The following is a 16,838-nucleotide window of genomic DNA, read 5'->3' as shown; positions in this document are numbered from 1 at the left end:
GCGTGTGGTTTGAATAGTTTTGTATGTTTTGTGTCTGAGAGTTTGTGTGTTGATTCTGTTCTTGTCTTATAACTGTAATATGCACTATGTTTTGCGCGTGTTGTCTTCATAAAGAGTGTACATCCTTCTTGTGTAAGTGAAGTCTTCATCTCGTCTATACTTTTCCTGAAAGAACTTCTTTCTTTCTTTTCTTTCTTTCTTCTTCTGTGTTTGTTCGCATGTTATAAAAACGGTGCCAAACGTCAATCTTGTCCTGTTCTTTTGTCTTATTTGTCAGTGTACACGTGACGAAATCCACGTTATGCTATCCTGTGCTTATTGTTCCTTTCCACTGTCTGCTTTCAGTTCAAGTTTGCCGAGGAGTTGGGAATCCTGAGAGTGTGAGAACAGCTATCATGGCCGTGGCCGGTGTGACAGAGTGTTCAATCTGCCATGACGATTTCACCAAACCCAAACTGCTCCCTTGCAACCACCGAGCTTGCCGTGACTGTGTTCTGTCCTGGCTACAGAAGGCAGGGGGACAGGGGGGTTGCCCGCTCTGCAGAGCCCGCATTCTATCCTTTACACAGCACGGTCAAGGTCAGCTGGCCACCATGGTTGACTCGCTCCCCACCGACTTCGCCACCGCGGCTCTGGTGGAAAGTCACAAAGTTCTCAATGGTCCCCACGTGTGTGACGTGTGTCAAAATAACGTCACTGCAACTTCATACTGCTTTGATTGCAGTATCAAACTCTGCAAGGCATGCACCAGCCATCACCAGAAATTTCCTGTGTTAAAAGATCACACCCTGGAACAGCTCAATAAGCTAACTGCAAAGCGATTAACTGCTAGCCGCCAGGCAACATGTAACAACCACTCCAATAGGCCGGCTGAAGTGTACTGCTCTGCCCACCAAGAGCTCATTTGCATGTTGTGCGCTACAACCCATCATTGCAGGTGTCGAGAGGTGAAGGCCATCACAGACGTGGCGAGACAGAAGAGGACAGAGCTGACACAACAGTCACAGAGACTGAAGGAGAAAGCAGCAGGAGTGGCAAAACAGGTGTGTGTGTTCTCCGTCATTGTGTAGGTCCTGTTCAGTACGACCTGTCCCTTCCCGCCCCTTCCTCCCGTGCTGTCTGTGTTAGTACAAACATGTCTACGTGTCTCCAAGCTACCGTGCGGTTCACATGACCCCCATCGCCTGTCAGTCGATTGTTTTCCTTTTTGTTTAAAATGGCAATGCACGAACAAAAAGAAAATGAAATCGCGAGTGCAGAATGTTAAATCAATATTTGTCTCTATTTTGTTTCAATAGTACTGTAACATCTGTATTTTTGACACGTCATATTGTTCCAGATGAAGGCTGCCAAGGAGACGTTCAAGGGCATGCACAACAAGGTGAATAACGTCTTTGATGACCTTCAGCAGTGTAGTGAGAAGCGACGTCAGCAGGTCCATGACCTCATTCAGAAAGAAGAAGATGCAACAGTGACGTCACTTGCTGAAATGGAGAAAGCGCGGGCAGCGATGACGTCGAACTCTAGTAACATCGATCACCTGGTGACGTCAGCCCCTGATGACGCACTCCTGCAGATGCTGAAGCAGCTGAAGTCACGTCTGGACGACCTTGAGTCAGAGAGTGGAAAGACCGCCAAGGTCAAGGATGTGGGTGACATCGTATTTGACAGCCAGCTGCTGACCCGTCTGAAAACAGATCTGTCTAAACTAGGTAACGTCTTTTCTTTGTGCTCCGACTGTTGTTTCTCTTGTCAGTGCTGTTACGCAGTACAGAAGTTAAAACATCCCCCACAGACACAGACAGCATGACTCAATTCTACTTTGTTTTACATCACAGTCAGATCACAGGATTCAGCTTATGAAGAGAGTTTGTACTCAATAATATTTCGTTACACATCGCAATCTGATGACACGATGTAGCGCTTTCAGATAGATTGTACCTGTCGTTCTTTTCCGTTGTCTGCTTTCGTGTGGCGTGACTAAAGCAGCTTCACCAGTTGAGTGAATGAGTGAGCAGTGTCTTTGATTACTTACAGAGTATCCCGCCGTTTTTAACGAATCCTTTCAAGTTTGGGTTTTCAAAAGTACACTTTGACACGACTCGAGTGGCACAAAACCTACTTAGTGATTCTCGTCAAAATAGGTGCAACTGTTTTGAAGCCTTTTGCGTCATACCCACACACAGACAGACACACAGAAATCTGCTTTATAGATTAGATGATGATTTTTACAGTCCATTGAGGGCCTTACAGTGTGATTGTTTCTTACAGGAGAGATACAAAAGCCACATCAGCAGGCTTCAGCATCACCATCAGCGACTGCCACAACGACCACCCCATCTTCAGGTAATCAACATGGTACACACAGTCAGCGCACGACGGGTTTGATCAATCGTGTCAGAAAGATTTGTTGCTGAACTTCTAGAGCAAAGAAAGGTTCCTTTGGTTGATTGTTGCAGTTTTGACTGGTTCGTCGGGGATTATCATTAAACGTTCACCGTTATCAGTTTACTTAAGCATTATTATTCATCTACTTCGCGTGTGTGTGTGTGTGTGTGTGTGTGTGTGTGTGTGTGTGTGTGTGCGTGCGTTGCGTTGCGTTGCGTTGCGTTGCGTTGCGTTGCGTGTGTGTGTGTGTGTGTGTGTGTGTGTGTGTGTGTGTGTGTGTGTGTGCGTGTGCGTGTGCGTGTGTGTGTGTTGACAGGACACACATGTACAGCCAAACCAAGGAGAGCAGACCTGGCAGCAGTCCTGAAGGTGGGGGACAGGGTCAGGCGGGGACCGCACTGGAATAGGGTCAATGATGTAAGTGCTGGTGTCCCTGTGCTGTTTGACAGCTGTCTGTCTCACCTACATCCTGACTCTGTCGTCTAAACAGCGGTAGTGGCAACAAAATGATAACAAATGGCGATAAGGGGGGGGGGGGGAGGGGGGGAGAGAGGGGTGGGTAGGGTAACAGATCGAAGACATAATGTTGATGAATATTGTGTTCGGAACGCCCCTCCTGTCTTCTACCTGCCCTTTTCCTCCTTTCCGTTCTCGTTCCAACCTCAGCTAGCCCCCACAACACCCCCTTCTCCTCCCTCCGCTTTTCTACTTACCCATCCCCTGGTCCCCTCATATCCCCCCACCCCCACTTGTGTTGCACAGAGCAGTGAGCAGTTCCTTGCCCCCCTTCCTCTTGTTGGCTTCACATGAGTTACCTCCTCTCCCATCCCCCTTCTCTTCCCGAGCCCCCCACCTCCCCCTCCACCCTGCCACTACTCCTTCCGTCACCACTTGTGTCCGGCAAAAAGTTATCATTTCGTTGTTCTTTTTTCTCTTTTCTCTCCGCATCAGATACCCCCACCCCTCTCCCCAATCCTCTATAACTCCTACTTTTACCGTAATTACCACAGCCCCCCCCCCCCCCCCCCCCCCCCACCGCTTGCCTCTTGAAGAAGAAATGAGCATCATGTTCGTCTCTGTTCTCCTTTCGCTATCCAATCTATTTAAACCTGCCACCCCCTTCCCTCCCGAACTCCTCCATATCCCTCCCACCCCCACCACCCCCACGTGTGACCCAACAGAGCAGGGAGCAGTGTGTACTGTGTGCAGGACGGGGGAGGACCGGGCACCGTGACGGCGTTCCCTTCACGTTACGCAGGACAAGGCTGGGTGGACGTCCGGTGGGACAGTGGCCGTGAAGACTGGTACCGAATGGGAGATGGGGGCTGGTTTGAGCTGGACCTGGCCTGATCCACACCGCCACCACTCTGTGTACTCTGCACCACGTCACGTCGCCGGTCTGACGTCATGGTTTCAGTGTAAATTGCCACTTGGTATCGAATGCTGTTTTCCTTTACTCTGATGATCACTTTGTGGATAACTTGTCGAACGTTATAAAGATTAGCGCTTTCAGACACAATTATTACTATTAATATCATCGTGATCGTCAGCGTCATCATCGAACAACTTTTCGTTATGTTTCTGTCATCGTCGTTGTTGTTGTTGTCGTCGTCGTCGTCAGCACCAACACCACCTACATTCCTCCTGTTGTCATTATGTGCTTCTGCTGTTGCTATTAATTTCCTGTACCGCCTCCTTATGTTCTTGATCGTAGCAAGACTGTTTTGCTGGTTTTCTGGCAAGGTGCTATCAGAGACTGTAGAGAACACAGTCCAGTGACCTGATGCATACACAATTAAAGATTAGCGCTTTCAGTCATAATTATTACTATAATGATCAACATCGTGATCGTCAGCGTCATCATCGAACAACTTTTTATTATTTTTCTGCCAGCGTTGTCGTTGTTGTTGTCGTCGTCGTCGTCAGCACCAACACTGCTTACATTCCTCCTGCTGTCGCTACTTTTTCATGTACCGCCTCCTACAATTCTTATGTTCCAACTTTTGTTTTCCACAACAAAGAAAAAAGTGTTGTTAAGCTTAATTCACTTTATAAATTGTATTTTAACAGAATTCTTAATTGAAGCTGATATTTTGAAATGATATAGTCAGTTGATCTTTTGTTTCCATAATGATATGTACACATGCATATAATAGGCTAGTCATAACTCTTGGACATTAAACTCCAAAAAAAACCAACTCGTGAATTTCGATTTTTTGTTATGAAATCCTTACTTTTTTCTATCGGAATGAGCTTATGTATATGTTGAAACAGTTTGCATTTCTTTTTTTTCCTTTTTTGGGGGGTTCTGTTTTTTATGAACCCCAATGCTTGAATACATCCTTTGCCTTGCCTTGTCTTGTTTGCTTGCACGAGACTTATTAAGAACACAGTCCAGCGACTTAATGCATACGAATGTTTTCTTGACGTTTTGGTAATTTCTTTTAGCTGCTATTTGCGCGGTTATACTTGTTTTAATCTGCTGGCTTATCTTTGATAATATACTTTGTGATTTCTATCCGTTGTTTTGTGTTATCGCTGTGGGAACAGCCTCTTGCTATTCTTTGACAATGGAGTTTGTGATCATGGAATTAAGATGTTGAACTGATTGTTGCATGATTGTTTTTAAAAGTGCTGATTATTCTTTGAAAGTATATTAGTGATTTCTATCCAATATTGTGTAGTATCACGTTGGAAGCTCCCGCAGTGGGGCACTGCGATTATGAAATTAAAAGCCCCTCCTGTTTTTGGAACCGCAGGAGCTTTCTAGTTTGCTGTTTGGTAGATTTTTGGTTCCTCTTTCCTGTCATGCTCTCTTTTTCTTCATGAATTCTTTTCTTTTTTCTGCCTTCTTGCTCATTCACCTGTATTTTTTCAAAAAATCTCTTCTCTTGCCGCTTGTCTCGCGATTCATGTATAGTTTAATCTGTTAGTGTTCTGATGTAAGTCCAGCAGTAGATAGGTTAAGCCTATTTTAACATACTGGAAACTGGTAATCTTCCAGTAGGTATTAATTTAGTTTTACTAAAGCCTGCTGGGACACAAGTAATGGGTTAGTGCATTTGTAAACAGGAATCGCTTGACAAGTGGCCCCCTTCATCCCCCCCTTCCTCGTCCTGATATGGCTCTGCGTAGTCGGCTGGACGTTAAGCAACAAATAAACAAACAAACAAACAAACGTTGGAAGCATAGGACATTGCGTCTCTATATTGTTCAACTTTGTTCTGGCTTTTCTAAAAGGCGATAATTCTTGTTTTGACAGATAGATTGTAGAAATAAAATTGTATTGTTGAAAACCAATCTTGGTGTGTTCGGTACAATGAACAAAACGAATGATAAAATGCCTGAGTAGTGCAACTGATGAATATATGGATGGTTGGATGGATGGATGGTTGGATGGATGGAAGGTTGATTGATTGATCGAGCATTGATTTTTGTTTGTTTGTTTGCTTAACGCCCAGTCCACCACAAAGGGTGATATCAGGGCGGTGCTGCTTTGACATTTAACGTGCGCCACACACAAGACAGAAGTCGCAGCACAGGCTTCATGTCTCACCCAGTCACACTGATTATTCTGACACCGGGCCAACCAGTCCTAGCACTAACCCCATAATCCTGTTTTTCTTTTACAAAACAACTATGTTGTTTAGATGTTTAGAAGCTAGGGTAAATATTTGTGTGTAATAATATTGTGTTTTTATATTTAGTCAAGTTTTGACTAAATATTTTAACATCGAGGGGGAATCGAGACGAGGGTCGTGGTGTATATGTGTGTGTGTGTGTGTGTGTGTGTGTGTGTGTGTGTGTGTGTGTGTCTGTCTGTCTGTCTGTCTGTGTGTGTGTGTAGAGCGATTCAGACTAAACTACTGGACCGATCTTTATGAAATTTGACATGAGAGTTCCTGGGTATGAAATCCCCATACGTTTTTTTTATTTTTTCAATAAATGTCTTTGATGACGTCATATCCGGCTTTTCGTGAAAGTTGAGGCGGCACTGTCACGCTCTCATTTTTCAACCAAATTGGTTGAAATTATGGTCAAGTAATCTTCGACGAAAGCCGGGGTTTGGTATTGCATTTCAGCTTGGTGGCTTAAAAACTAATGAGTGAGTTTGGTCATTAAAAATCTGAAAATTGTAAAACAAATATTTTTTTTATAAAACGATCCAAATTTACGTACATCTTATTCTTGATCATTTTCTGATTCCAAAAATATATAAATCTATATTATAATACGCGACCGTTTTGGGGCCTTGCATCGCTATCTCCTCCCAAACCCGGCCGATTTGGGCCCCGATTTCCGCGGTTCCTAGAATCGTTTGGCGGCGGAGAGGATCCGCCCGGTTAGAATAGCCGATTCCGAAGCCAAATGGCTTTTTCTGGCATTCTGACGCGCCATTTCTTAGCAGACGACGGGACCGGAAGGCCTCCCCATTGGCTGTTAAACGAACGATGCTCAGACCGAATAAGCTTCACTTCCGTCCGCCCCGCCGGGCAGTGTGTGGAAAGCGAGACGCATCGACAAGTGTTTGTTCACGCATTGACAAGCTCGACAGGTAAGTCAGTCTCCTTCTTAAAGTGTTCCGAAACCATTCTGCCACAGGCTTTATTCCAGGCTTTATTCGAAGAACCACGCCAGGGTCTTTCAACGCTGCATCAAGAATTGGGTTAGACGGATGGACAATGTTTTCACCACTGACGTGTCTCACCCGACATTGTGATGTTGCCATTCTCTTTTGCATAGGCCATACATGAGGAAGGGGGGTGGGGGGGGGGAATTAGAGATGGAGACATTGTGATTTTGCTATTCTCTTTCGCATAGGAAGGGGGGTGGGGGGGAATTAGACGGATGGAGAATTTGTTCGCTTCACCACGTGTCTTAGGCTTAGCCGACATTTTCATTGGCAAGCGATTCCCAGAGCGCGGCGCGTTGTGCAGCGCGGCAATTCCCAGAGCGCGGCGATTGCTTTCGGTTTCACTAGCGCAGCGATTGTTGACGCGCTTCATTTTTGTATCAGCAACATTTTGAACAACAATAGTTTGCACCTACCTCTATTATATTATCTCACGTGAATTTATACACCACTTTACAGTACCAGCGCTTACATGGAATGAAGAAGAAAACCGGAGCGTGCGAACATTGTTGGCCAAGTTTAGAAGCCATTGCGAAGACATGTAGTGATATGACTGCCAAGTATTCAAGGCCGGAACTTGGGCATGTCATCGACGCAGCGATACTGATATGGTGAACGCAGGTGAAAGAGTGAGAGAGAGAATGGTGCTCTGTTTTTCGTTTTATTGACAGTTTTATTTCTCAAATAGATCAGATAGGTGTAGCTGTTGTAAACTTTGCGATTGTGAAGGAAATGTAACAGCAGAATACATCGCGCGTCGTGAATCGCAACGCTGCACAACGCGCCGCGCGTCGTGAATCCACTTCGCTGTTCATTTTGCTGTGCTCTTTCAACGCTGCATTCTTTCGCAATTGATTGACAGATGATTGTGGTCCAAACTTCACCATTTTTAATTAATTTGAGTGATTGCAAGTGCCGGTGTCACGAAATTTTCTTTCGCCAAAATATTTTTTCTCCCCCACCAACACGTTTCACTCATTTTTGTACCAAAAACAATTCTTATGCAAAACCATCCTCTGACTACGGGTTAGGGGTAAGTTTGGGAATGGATTAGGTATGTAAAATGCGTCAATTTCTGGCGATGTTTGTGAACGAAGATTTCGGGTATGTCTTAATACCGAATTCCCGCGGACGGTGTCGATTGAATTCTTAGTGCACAAACATCGCCAGTAATTGATGCATTTTAAAACTGTTTACATGGGTTCGGTGGGTTATAGAAACACGAAAATACCCAGCATGCTTCCTCCGAAAGCGGCGTATGGCTGCCTAAATGGCAGAAGAGTTGCTGCCTAAAACCTTTCAATTGTTGAAAATCGTGCAATGTTCTATTTTTTGGATATTTGTTCATTTCGTTTTTGGTGTACTCCACTTCAAGGTGGTTTAATGAGTGTGGTTTTGATTACTTCCCTTGAGTTGGAAAAGTATTTTGTTTCACAAATGTTCTGAGTATGATTTTTGTTTGTTCTTTCAGATTTTCACCATAGCGACTAAGTACAAATGTTGAGTACCAAACAGTTGCATACACCTGTGTACAATCTATGTATTCTTTTTCCTCATTTCCTTTTTCCTCATTTTCTTCACATAGGAAGACGTCATTCTCTTCCGCAGACAAGGCGACAGATAGGGGGATGTCCACTCTCTTCCGCTGCTGTTAGTGTTCAGGCGTCGACAACTTTGTCCACACTTTACAGGTAAATCCCAATGAATTGATAGCAAATGTAGGTTCTACAAATTTGAGCATTTTTAATTTATTTGGGTGATTGCAAGTGCACGTTCTACAAATTTGGAGAATTAAATGCCTCTGAATTATGAGCTATGAATTTAACACGCTCAAGTTCAATTTTACCCATACACCTGTGTACAATCTATATATATTCTTTTTCCTCATTTTCTTCACATAGGAAGACGTCATTCGCTTCCGCAGACAAGGCGACAGATCGGGGGATGTCCACTATGAATTTAACACGCTAAAGTTCAAATTTACCCATACACCTGTGTACAATCTATATATTCTTTTTCCTCATTTTCTTCACATAGGAAGACGTCATTCTCTTCCGCAGACAAGGCGACAGATGGGGGATGTCCACTCTCTTCCGGTGCTGTTGGTGTTGGCATCGACAACTTTGTCCACAATTGACAGGTAAATCCCAATGAATTGATAGCAAATGCAGGTTCTACAAATTTCAGCATTTTTAATTTATTTGGGTGATTGCAAGTGCACGTTCTACAAATTTGGAGACTTAAATGCCTCTGAATTATGAGCTATGAATTTAACACGCTCAAGTTCAATTTTACCCATACACCTGTGTGCAATCTAAATATTCATTTTCTTCACATAGGAAGATGTCATTCGCTTCCGCAGACAAGGCGACAGATCGGGGGATGTCCACTCTCTTCCGCTGCTGTTAGTGTTCAGGCGTCGACAACTTTGTCCACACTTTACAGGTAAATCCCAATGAATTGATAGCAAATGCAGGTTCTACAAATTTGAGCATTTTTAATTTATTTGGGTGATTGCAAGTGCACGTTCTACAAATTTGGAGACTTAAATGCCTCTGAATTATGAGCTATGAATTTAACACGCTCAAGTTCAATTTTACCCATACACCTGTGTACAATCTATATATTCTTTTTCCTCATTTTCTTCACATAGGAAGACGTCATTCGCTTCCGCAGACAAGGCGACAGATCGGGGGATGTCCACTATGAATTTAACACGCTAAAGTTCAAATTTACCCATACACCTGTGTACAATCTATATATTCTTTTTCCTCATTTTCTTTTTCCTCATTTTCTTCACATAGGAAGACGTCATTCTCTTCCGCAGACAAGGCGACAGATGGGGGATGTCCACTCTTCCGGTGCTGTTGGTGTTGGCATCGACATCTTTGTCCACAATTGACAGGTAAATCCCAATGAATTGATAGCAAATGCAGGTTCTACAAATTTGAGCATTTTTAATTTATGTGGGTGATTGCAAGTGCACGTTCTACAAATTTGGAGACTTAAATGCCTCTGAATTATGAGCTATGAATTTAACACGCTCAAGTTCAATTTTACCCATACACCTGTGTACAATCTATATATTCTTTTTCTTCATTTTCTTCACATAGGAAGATGTCATTCGCTTCCGCAGACAAGGCGACAGATCGGGGGATGTCCACTCTCTTCCGCTGCAGTTAGTGATCAGGCATCGACAACTTTGTCCACCCTTGACAGGTACATCCCAATTAATTGACGGATGATTGTGCTCCAAACTTCAGCATTTTTCATTAATTTGGGTCATAGCAAATGCAGGTTCTAAAAATTTCAGCATTTTTAATTTATTTGGGTGATTGCAAGTGCACGTTCTACACATTTAGAGACTTAAATACCACTGAATTATGAGATTATGAGCTATGAATTTAACACGCTAAAGTTCAAATTTACCCATACACCTGTGTACAATCTATATATTCTTTTTCTTCATTTTCTTCACATAGGAAGATGTCATTCGCTTCCGCAGACAAGGCGACAGATCGGGGGATGTCCACTCTCTTCCGCTGCAGTTAGTGATCAGGTATCGACAACTTGGTCCACTCTTCATTGTGGGTGACGCGAACTGCGACAGGATTTCTTTCCCAATTCTATAATTAGTGTTTCATATTGTTTTTACACATTTTAACTAGCAATGTAGCATGCTTCTTAATTGAAGCCTGACAAAATCATTTTGTCACATTGACTGAATTCTCAGACTGTTCACATTGACTGAAATCTCATAAAAGGGCACCATTTGACGACAGAACCCACTGTATATTACTTTTTCATTCCTATTTGCTGATGTGTAACACCATGATCCACAAACCACACCCAATTTAGCTGCTACAGTGTGTGAACAAACTATTGATGTACTTTTTACAATGAGCGGTTTTGCTGCTAGCATTGGTCACCTCCCTGGGCTCAAGGGAGAGAAGCGTCTTACCTCCCTGGCGCGAGCGCTAGAGGACACGGGTTAAAAATTGCTTCTTTGCGATGTGTAAATCGGTACTTTTCTATTTAATTTCTGCAGCTTAGGTAACTGCGCCATGTGTAAAAGATGGGTAGCATGTGATTCGGACATACCTCGACACCACACATTTAAAAAAACAATGAAGACTTATGCGCAGTTACCTAAGCTGCAGAATAAAATAGAAAAGTACAGATTTACACAACGCAAAGAAGCGATTTTTTCCCCCCGTGTCCTCTAGCGCTCGCGCCAGGGGAGGTAAGCAGGGCTAGCAGCAAAAGCGCTCATTACATGTGTTCTGCATCTGAAAATTGGTTGATGATGGTCTGGAAAGATAGCTTTTGTTGTCAAAGTCAGGGTACTTGCCTCACAGAGTGACTGGATGTGCAACTATGTTTGCATTCAGATCATTTCAAACCTAAGTTGGTGATGTGTAAATATTTGTTTTTATTCTCTTTGTACACAGCTTTGCAACTTTAGTTCAGTGTGTTGTGTGTGGTTTTAGTTGTTACATATACATTGATATTTAGTTCATTTTGCACATGATTGCATTTTCTCAATCCCTTTGAGTTTGCTACTGTGTGTGTGTGTGTGAACAAACTGTACTTTTGCTGTACTTTTTGCAAGTACGGGTGTACTGATGTGCAACTATGATAGTGTTCTTCATTGCGATCATTAGTGCTGTCTTTTTTTCCAGCTCCCAATTGTAAGCATGACGATGTGCACGCAGTTCATTTGCACATTTAGCGTTGTGTGAGAGTGTTTTTCTCTATGCATATGCATGGTGATCTGTAAACATTTTGCTTCACTGTGCACAATGCATTGTAAACATTTTGTTGTTCGCAGAACCAACTTCACATTTTTAACTACTTTTTATTCACATGTTTGCCAAAGTGTAAACATTTTGTTCCACTTAACGCTGGTTGTTTTTTTCCTGTCTAAAGACAGCTCAAGACATGTATGGTGATGTGTAAAAATATTGTTCTATGATAAATCTATGGGCACATATTTTTTGTGTGCACATTTATGTACTTCACTTATGTCACTGTAGCCGCTAATTTAAGTGCAGTCGATTGTACAAACATTTCATTGTGGATGACTCGAGCTGTCGGCGACAAGATTTCTTTCCCAATTATATAATTGGTGTTACATATTGTTTTTATACATTTTAACTAGCATGAATCTTAATTGAATTGTACTGGAAACTTGCATTCTCCCAGTAAGGTCATATATTGTACTACGTTGCAAGCCCCTGGAGCAATTTTTTGATTAGTGCTTTTGTGAACAAGAAACAATTAACAAGTGGCTCTATCCCATCTCCCCCCCCTTCCCCTATTCCATCTCCCCCCTTTCCCCTATCCCATCTCCCCCCTTTCCCCGTTGCGATGTAACCTTGAATGGTTGATAACGATGTTAAACACCAAATAAAGTAAAGAATCTTAATTGAAGCGTGACAACATCATTTTGTCACATTGACTGAAATCTCATAAAAGAGCACACATTAACGCTGTTTTATCCTTTCCCAATTATATGAAAATTTGATAGGCGTTTTTTTGTTCACAGTACCAACTGTTACTTTTTATATTTAGTCAAGTTTTGACTAAATATTTTAACATCGAGGGGGAATCGAAACGAGGGTATGGTGTATGTGCGTGTGTCTGTGTGTGTGTCTGTGTGTGTGTCTGTGTGTGTGTGTAGAGCGATTCAGACTAAACTACTGGACCGATCTTTATGAAATTTGACATGAGAGTTCCTGGGTATGAAATCCCCGAACGTTTTTTTCATTTTTTTGATAAATGTCTTTGATGACGTCATATCCGGCTTTTCGTGAAAGTTGAGGCGGCACTGTCACGCCCTCATTTTTCAACCAAATTGGTTGAAATTTTGGTCAAGTAATCTTCGACGAAGCCCGGGGTTCGGTATTGCATTTCAGCTTGGTGGCTTAAAAATTAATTTATGACTTTGGTCATTAAAAATCGGAAAATTGTAAAAAAAAATAAAAATTTATAAAACGATCCAAATTTACGTTTATCTTATTCTCCATCATTTGCTGATTCCAAAAACATATAAATATGTTATATTCGGATTAAAAACAAGCTCTGAAAATTAAATATATAAAAATTATTATCAAAATTTTTTTTTCGAAATCAATTTAAAAACACTTTCATCTTATTCCTTGTCGGTTCCTGATTCCAAAAACATATAGATATGATATGTTTGGATTAAAAACACGCTCAGAAAGTTAAAACAAAGAGAGGTATAGAAAAGCGTGCTATCCTTCTTAGCGCAACTACTACCCCGCTCTTCTTGTCAATTTCACTGCCTTTGCCATGAGCGGTGGACTGACGATGCTACGAGTATACGGTCTTGCTGAAAAAGGGCAGCTACTTGACTAAATATTGTATTTTCGCCTTACGCGACTTGTTCCTATTTGCTGATGTGTAAAACTGTTATTGTACGGTGCACACTATTTTCTCCCAATAAATTTATGGCATTTTGTTTTGTATGATGCCATCAAACATTTAACACGTTTTTGTTGCCTATTCACAATTAATTCTGTAATTTATAAAGAAGAAAATCCCGTGCGTAGCACGGGTATCACTAGTATGTTATATTTTGATTAAAAACAAGCTCTGAAAATTAAAAATATAAAAATTATTATCAATATTAAATTGTCCAAATCAATTTAAAAACACCTTCATCTTATTCCTTGTCGGTTCCTGATTCCAAAAACATATAGATATGATATGTTTGGATTAAAAACACGCTCAGAAAGTTAAAACGAAGAGAGGTACAGAAAAGCGTGCTATCCTTCTCAGCGCAAGTACTACGCCGCTCTTCTTGTCAATTTCACATCTTGAACACGCGGCCAGTACTGTAACTGACCTCGATACGGATCGATCCAAGGGGGGCAATCTCAGTCATCTCAAAGAGGGAAATCCAAACGCAATCCGCTTTGTTCGATTTTATGGGCTTGGACGATAGAGAAAAATAAGAAAAGCAAAAGCTGGAGTAAACCTGGACGAAATTGCTATCAAGAACGCAGAATTGATTTTTTCTGAGTTTTTTTTTTTGCCGTAAGCGGCACAATTTCGCGTCTCGCACATCTGATGTTGACATGCATCAACAAAGGGGCCTCACTCTGGAAGAGTTTCCTGCTCCGATAAACATGGCGCTTACGGCAAAACAAAAACTCAGAAAAAATCAATTCTGCGTTCTTGATAGCAATTTCGTCCAGGTTTACTCCAGCTTTTGCTTTTCTTATTTTTCTCTATCGTCCAAGCCCATAAAATCGAACAAAGCGGATTGCGTTTGGATTTCCCTCTTTGAGATGACTGAGATTGCCCCCCTTGGATCGATCCGTATCAAGGTCAGTTACAGTACTGGCCGCGTGTTCAAGATGGTCAATTTCACTGCCTTTGCCGTGCGCAGTGGACTGACGATGCTACGAGTATACGGTCTTGCTGCGTTGCATTGCGTTCAGTTTCATTCTGTGAGTTCGACAGCTACTTGACTAAATGTTGTATTTTCGCCTTACGCGACTTGTTTCTTTTAGAGTGAACTTCTGTGTTTCTGACATCATAGGGCTATTCTGTGTTGACATTTGATACAGTAGAACCTGTGATCTTTTTCATTTTATTGAGTCACTTGAGAAAAAGTGACTCTATGTAATCGGTCAGTGTTAGTCTGTCCGGCCGGCCGTCCGGCCGGCCGTCCGTAGACACCACCTTAACGTTGGACTTTTCTCGGAAACTATCAAAGCGATCCGGCTCATATTTTGTTTAGTCGTGACCTCCAATGACCTCTACACTTTAACGATGGTTTCGTTGACCTTTGACCTTTTTCAAGGTCACAGGTCAGCGTCAAAGGAAAAATTAGACATTTTATATCTTTGACAAAGTTCATCGGATGTGATTGAAACTTTGTAGGATTATTCTTTACATCAAAGTATTTACATCTGTAGCCTTTTACGAACGTTATCAGAAAAACAAGGGAGATAACTAGCCTTTTCTGTTCGGCAACACACAACTTAACGTTGGGCTTTTCTCGGAAACTATAAAAGTGACCGGGCTCAAATTTTATGTGAACGTGACTCCCAGTGACCTCTACACTTTGACGTCTGCTTTGGTGACCTTTGACCTTTTTCAAGGTCACAGGTATGTCTTGAAGGAAAAAAATTGAAATATCATATCTCTGAAACTATTCATCGGATTTGATTCAAACTTTATAGGATTATTCTTTACATCAAATTATTTACATCTGTATTGTGTTGTGAATAGCAATTTCTTCCTGTCCATCTGATGCCTCATATAATATTCAGAACTGCGAAAGTGACTCGATCGAGCGTTTGCTCTTCTTGTTAATTAAGTGCGTGTGCGGAACTTAATGTGTGACTCAACTTGCCAGTCATTTTTTTGTTTACCGTTGTTGTGTATAGGCGTTTAAGCGTATGCGAAAGTAAATTCAAGATTAATGATTCTGAAAAGGCAAAACTATTCTGAAATAAGTCAGTGCGTGGTAAAGGTGGAAGTACCTTACTTGAAACATACCTTTTTGTTGACTTTTTAATCAGAGACTGTTTGATGGAGGTGTCTCGTTGTGATAGATCTTAAAAATGAACACTGCCCTATTAAACTTTTCAGCAGTTGAAATATTCGTGTCAACAATTTGTTGGGGGTACTGTCGCAAAGTCATCACAGAAAGTGGACCCGTGTCAGTCCCCACCTGGATTCGAACCCGTGACCCGAGAAAGACAACCAAGTGCTCTGCCAGTTGAACCTCCAGACCATTTTGGATTCTAATTTTGATTGTACCAAGGACAACGTATTGCGATAATCTTTTTGCAAAACAAACCCAAGCATTAGCATGAATATCATACTTTTTTTTAAAGTTATTGCACTCTACGTATGCATGTAACTGATATTTCTCCTTCACTCAACCCTGGCCTTTGACGACTGTAGTTCCGATTGATCAATGTTTGTAATGTGTAACTGTATGGCAAAAGTTTACAATTCCTGATGATACTGTTTGACCGAAAGCCCAATTCAGCGAAGATACATACCCATACAAACAAATCGACTTTTGAACGTGGACCCAACACAGCCAGTGATCTATCGCGAACAGTCACCCAGTCACATTGCACAACAGAGCGCCCCAATATATTGATTGCAAATTAAGGCCATTGTCCATTGTCCTGAAAGCATTTGCCACACTTCACAAAAATCAAGTTCTGATTAAAAACCTGCAGAGAAACCGCCTTAATTTACCCTTAATGCATTACTTTTCTGACACCAGACTGGCACTCCACACTTACACTTGTAGCTACCTCCACACACACACTGGCATTTGATTGTGGCACTACCCCACCATTCTCACTGGGGCACCACCCCACCATTCTCACTGGGGCACCACCCCACCATTCTCACTGGGGCACCACCCCACCATCATTCTCACTTTGACACCAAGCTGGCATTTCATTCGGGCACGCCACTCCGTCTTTAACCCGAATATGATGGAACCGAATATGATATCTCACTCTGACACCACTACCATCTCACACACCATACCCCACCCTGCTCTGTGAAGTGACAGACCGTCCATAAGACAGAAGGACAGAACGAAGCTACTCTCGCTGTGTCTGGCGCCTGTGGAACTACAGCCGCAAATAATCACAGTGCAACAGGACTGCACAGAGTTACCTCCCATGAATCACCAATTCACTTCCGCATTGACGACATCAACACTCGGTGTTGTGCTGAGCGCAGCGAGCAAATCAAACCATCCCTGCTGACACCTGACAGGTAACCCTTTCTGTCTTTTGACCACCACAGT

General features: G+C 42.3%; 1 long non-coding RNA gene across 1 annotated transcript; it reads left to right on the top strand.

The window, feature by feature from the left end:
* Positions 1-6,612: 6,612 nt before the first annotated feature.
* LOC138950489 (uncharacterized) lies at positions 6,613-12,308 on the top strand. The gene is made up of 7 exons (XR_011450683.1): positions 6,613-6,943; positions 8,607-8,712; positions 9,059-9,161; positions 9,361-9,466; positions 9,826-9,926; positions 10,135-10,240; positions 10,504-12,308. It is a non-coding gene; the product is annotated as an uncharacterized lncRNA (long non-coding RNA).
* Positions 12,309-16,838: the final 4,530 nt, after the last annotated feature.

This window comes from Littorina saxatilis, linkage group LG16, assembly GCF_037325665.1.
Source record: "Littorina saxatilis isolate snail1 linkage group LG16, US_GU_Lsax_2.0, whole genome shotgun sequence".
Classification (NCBI taxonomy): domain Eukaryota; kingdom Metazoa; phylum Mollusca; class Gastropoda; order Littorinimorpha; family Littorinidae; genus Littorina; species Littorina saxatilis.
This window is presented reverse-complemented; position numbering and strand designations above follow the sequence as displayed.